The following is a 5,758-nucleotide window of genomic DNA, read 5'->3' on the forward strand; positions in this document are numbered from 1 at the left end:
ATCATGCGATTTGACGCCTTTAGACTATTTTTTGTGGGGCTACGTCAAGTCTAAAGTCTACAGAAATAAGCCAGCAACTATTCCAGCTTTGGAAGACAACATTTCCGAAGAAATTCGGGCTATTCCGGCCGAAATGCTCGAAAAAGTTGCCCAAAATTGGACTTTCCGAATGGACCACCTAAGACGCAGCCGCGGTCAACATTTAAATGAAATTATCTTCAAAAAGTAAATGTCATGGACCAATCTAACGTTTCAAATAAAGAACCGATGAGATTTTGCAAATTTTATGCGTTTTTTTTTAAAAAAAAAGTTATCAAGCTCTTAAAAAATCACCCGTTATGAATGCATAGACTTTTTTAGTTTCTATGTGTACACATACACTTCACATTTTTTACATGTTAGAGTAATGCACTGCAAGGAAGAATGATATTTTATTTATATTAGGAGTATTTGATTCTTTATTGCTTTCTATTTGTTACACAGCCGCAAGAGCTTATTATGCGTCTGCCTTGTATGCAGCGAGTGATAAACAACTTTTTTCTATGAATTATTCGCGCGTGTAAATTGAATTTATTTTAAATGATATATAAATCTATTTTTTCAGTACTAAAAATAAATAAAAATTTAATTTAAAAAAAATCTTGAAATAAGCTTATAAAAATTAAATTAAAAAGAAGTCTAGAAAAAGAACTCTGATGGGGAGATGTGGTGATCTCCAAAATAGCAGTTATAACTTCTACCGCTTCGACCTTATTGCCTTTTCCATTTTTCCAAAAAATGTAAAAAGAAAATCGTTGCTTTTCAAAACAAAAAATATATAAAATTTAAGAAAATAAAATTTAAATAATAAATAAATAATAGTTCTCAAAAATTAAGTGAAATTAAAAAAAATACTCGTAGGAAGAATAAAATGTAAAATTAAAAAAATTTAATTTTAAAGAAAAAAATTAGGCCAGTTTCTTAAATTTAAATAAAATTAAAAACTAGTTTTCTTTTGAAAACAATCTAACAATCTAAAAATTTAAATAATAAAATATATAATTAAAAAAAAAGAAATAAGTACGTAAACTAAGTTTCTAAAAATTAAAAGAAATAATAAAACAAAACAATTTGTTTAAAGCTATAAAATCGAAAATTTTTTCTCAAGTAACCTGTAACTTTAAAGCTCACTTTATATTTAAATGTTGCATTAAAGTTTATGATTGTGTCTAAAGTAAAGCATTTTATTGTCGGTTTTAAATTGGTTTACAACCAAAAGACGTACATACATACGTCAAAAACCGCTAATGGAAATGCTTAACTTTAGACATAATGAGCTTTAAAATTAAACGTTACTTCAGAAAACGACCTTTATTTAAATAATTATTTAATTGAACTGGGCTTGGTATAAATCCAAAATCGATGATAAAGCGCTTAACGCGATGAACTTGTGTAGTCATAAGTGAAAGTTACCGTTTTATATATATATTACGCCAATTTTTTCCGATTTCAAAAAAATTCAACATATTGCTTTTCTGTACCTAGGGCAATAGCTTCACCGAAATTGGCAGATATTGATTAATCGGTTACACATATGTAATCTGACGTGGCTGGTACCACGCCCATTTTCAAAAACTTTGCAATAATCTGATTTTCTGCTAAAATAATATTGCAAAAAGTCTTCGTATTTCTGTAAATTACCGTTAGATGGGAGGTTATTGTCCGATTACAAAAATTATCATCAGGGTTTCGTAGTGAGACCCTAAGCAATGCTCGTACTGAGTTTGGTATGGGTTGGTTAAGTGGCAGCTGCGAAACAGCATTTCTTTACAAGAGGCGTGGTAGTGGCCCATTCTCCAAAAATTTCATAATTTTCTTATTTTATGACAAAATTCTATTTCACTTTCCAACTTTCAAAAATATGGATCCCGTATTTACGTCAATATCGTAGTTGTTGCATTTTTCGAAAATACCGTTATATAGTAAGTATGTTGGCGTGGCGACCGTCCGATGGCCTATAGTTTTGTGGTCTTATGGTCCAAAGAAGAATAGATCTCTCTACTGTCGAATAGATTGATACCATACTTCAATAGCGCAATATTCCAGAGAGGTGTTCTTTCTTCCTCATTTTGGTTTCTTGTGTCCGACTAACTCTGAACCAAACTACAAGAGTATGGATATGATGCTATTGGTACGCACACGAGCTAATAATAATCGTTATAGAAACTTTGGGAGTATTGAATTTATGAGTGCAGCAGTGCGTGCGGTGTCAAACTGGCATGCAGTTTGGAGAAAATTGTTCTTGGAAAATATTATGGAATCTTGTAGAATACTTTTCAATCTGGCATGGGGTTTGAAGTCTAAATGTATGTCAATGTATGACGTCTGTCAGTAACAAGATCAGTGAGAACGTGTTCAAACTCAGCCCTATGGTCGCCTCTGGGATGGATTCCATTAAAAATGGAAACATACTGGTATACCTACACTGAGGGGAAAACATTAAAATCAATCAGAAACATAGTTGATCTTACTATAAACGTCAGCAAAAGTACTATATAATGGTAAATATTCAATTCAACTACGCGCATAATAAAATGAATCGTTCTTTCGTAAAAAAGCATTCGTGAAGTGAATAATCAAGATAAAATCCTAAAAAATATATATATTTAATTTGCATGTGGCCTGCAATGGAATTCGAACCCTGACCCTCTGGAAATCAATAGATTGTAGCAAGCATCTTTGCATACTCAGCTACAGCCACACATATAAAATATTATTTTTAATTACGAACACTTTTAAAGGATAATCAAATATAAAGTATTTAATTTTCCCTCAGTGTACGCCATACAAAAATATTTTTATTTTTTTGAACAAAATCTAAGGCAAAATCCCAGACAGAAATCAAAGAGGTGTTTACAATCACATTTTCAGGCCACCTATCAAACAGGATGATCATCCTCCAAGGTCTTCAAGGAGTCTTTTAAAACTTTTCAATTCCTGGCAGGGTGAAACTCTTTTAAATTGTGCTGTATACTGAATAAATTACTGCGGTATCAAAGAGAGCGACAAAGTTGCATCGTCAAAGTTGCATCGTCTGTTCTTGTGAGCCGGAAGCATTCTGGTCCAACACTTATCGAGTGGGTAAACTTAGAACCTAGTCAGTACGGGAAAGCCATAGAGCCGTAGACGGCTAGGCTAGACTATTGGTCATCATTTCGCTAGAAAATACAGAAATCTGTTAAATGGAATCAATCGGTCCTAACTCAAGGCTAACTCTCAATTATCAGTCTCTATATAAGCTACAAAAGAGGTTGACAGCTGGCGTAAGGGCTTGGTCTTAGACTGATCCAAAATGGACAAAGAAGTAGCGGTTGCAGAATACTGAGCTGTACCGGAAATTTATAGGTTCTTTAAGCAACCAAATCATTGCAGCATCTATCAAGTCGAGATATTTGCAATAAAGAAAGCGGCAGAGATACTTCCTGAAATAACCCGCCAAGCGAACATTTACATAGATAAATAGTCAGTCGGCAATTAAGGCTCTGCTTTCATATAAAACAATTTCGATTACCGTCGCGGACTGAAAGGAGGCTATAAGTAAGCCAGCTGCGATTGAAACCGTTTCAGGATACGGCAATGTCAAAGTTGTAGAGAGAGCTTTCGAACTAGCCAAAGAGGGCGTTCTCTTAGACGTCTCACTAGTGACTGAGCAGACTTGCATGGATTATGTGTAGTTCATAAGATAAGAAACTTACCGATATCCTGCTACCACAAGAAGAAAATATTGGAGGCTTCTGATAGGATTGCTAACAGTGCATTATTTGCTAAGAGCGCATGCATTTAAATTAGGTTTAATAATGGAGGAGAAAAAATTTAGGAAATGTGATTATTACGAGAAAATAGTGGAGTATATAATTTGCAGGCAAAAATTCGCGTTACTCGGCAGGGTACATCTGCAGAGCTTACAGAGTCAGCAATTGGAGAGAAATTTCCTTTAACAATGCGGAAAGCATTGTTTCATAGGTCGTAAACCTATCTGGCAAGGCTATGAACCTAAACTAAGCAACCTAAACTAATATTCGAATAAACTTTAATGAATTAAATTTTTTTTGCTAACTAATACATTTTAAAAAGTATTTGTGAAAATTTTACTAAAATACTATTTGTTATTTCTTGTTTGTTTTTGTGTGTTGTTTTCAAAAATTTGCATTATTGGCGAGTCCTAAAAAGAGCTTAAATCGGTTTTGTTCTGTGCAAAACCTATGCAGGGATATTAACAGGCTAACTATCAAGCGCTTGCCTTTTCCGTTGAGTTTTGAAATAACACAAGTAATTTTTAGCAAAAAAAAACCGACTTAATAAAAAAAATATATAAATATAATATATATAAAATATATGTATATATATATATATATATTTCATGATCGAATGATCGGATCTAAACCAGATTAGTATGGGACCACCTCTTCCGATGCAAAAAGAATTATCGAAATCGGCTGACGTGGTCCAAAGTTATGCGGTAACATACATAAAAAAAAATAAAAAAATAAAAATATTCCGACGAACTGATAACCTCCTCCTTTTTTGGAAGTCGGTTAAAAAGTCCGCACCGATCTCTATCCCCGCTTGACTACTTGCTCGCCAGCCTATGTATGTAAGTTGTTCGCTTGCCATGGCGTATGAGTTACCTATGTTTGTATCAATATCAACAGAAAGAGAATTTCAAGTCACCGTAACTTTCCTCTTTATTAATTCATTTTTACGCTTCCAATTGAAAAAGAACATCGCTTACTAAATAAAATGTGTGAAGAGTAAAGCTGTATTTAATGGGGCATAAACTGAGTTATTTGGACTTGGCAGGTTAAGGAGATATTCTGGGGTAAAATGAACTGAGAAGCGTATACAGTTCTTAAAATTATATTTCCAGCTACATATGTATCATACTTAGGGGTGGAATAATAAATAAAAGACCTTTGAAGACAACTCCGTTTGGATGTTTATAGGACTTGCTAAGGTCGAAAATTTTCGTGACTCTAAAATCCTCTCCAAATTAAGCTGTCACACTAGGTAGGAAAATTGCAAAGTTGATTCCATTGTATGGGGACTAACCCGGTTTAATGTATATATCGACTGCTGAGTGGAAGATCGACCTATCTCGGCAGCCAGTTCGAAAACGCCCTATCTCAAAAAACTTTTCAAGAATGCCCCATTTCAGAATTTTATTGGAAAACACCCTATCTCAGAATTTGGTTGAAGAACGCCCTATCTCAGAATGCGGTTCAAAAATGCCCTATCTCACTGTGCTGATATAGAGCGTTTTTGAATCGGCAGCTGAGATGGGACGTTTTTGAAACGAATTCTGAAATAGGGCGTTCTTCACGCAAGTTCTCAAATAGGGCGTTCTTGAAAAGTTTTTTGAGATAGGGCGTTTTCGAACTGGCTGCGAGATAGTTCGATCTACTACTCAGCAGTCGATATGCAATTTTATATATTTTTTAATATTTTTAATGTTTTTCGTTCTAAATTTATTTTTTTTATTTTATACATATTTTTTATTTTTTGAATTGGTAAATTTTCACTCGGCACTACTCGAAAAATACCTGCAGCATTAAAAAAAAAAACACTTTGCTCTTGGCCACCTGCCTTGTTGCCCTCTCTGCGCTCTATTACTATTTGCATTTGTTTTTGTGTTTTTTTTTTTAATTTCTCCCTTCCCTTAGATTTCTCTCTGTAGACTCTGTCTTCTTCTTCAGCCACTAGAATCTAACGAACCATAACA

At 33.8% G+C, this 5,758-nt stretch overlaps 1 protein-coding gene across 1 annotated transcript in view; it reads left to right on the forward strand.

Annotated features, from left to right (window-relative positions):
* Window positions 1-5,758, forward strand: part of LOC118746826 — a 304,681-nt gene that overhangs the window by 9,576 nt on the left and 289,347 nt on the right. The window lies entirely within an intron of this gene.

This window comes from Rhagoletis pomonella, unplaced genomic scaffold (genome assembly GCF_013731165.1).
Source record: "Rhagoletis pomonella isolate Grant_MI unplaced genomic scaffold, Rhpom_1.0 Rhpom_scaffold_00011, whole genome shotgun sequence".
NCBI lineage: Eukaryota > Metazoa > Arthropoda > Insecta > Diptera > Tephritidae > Rhagoletis > Rhagoletis pomonella.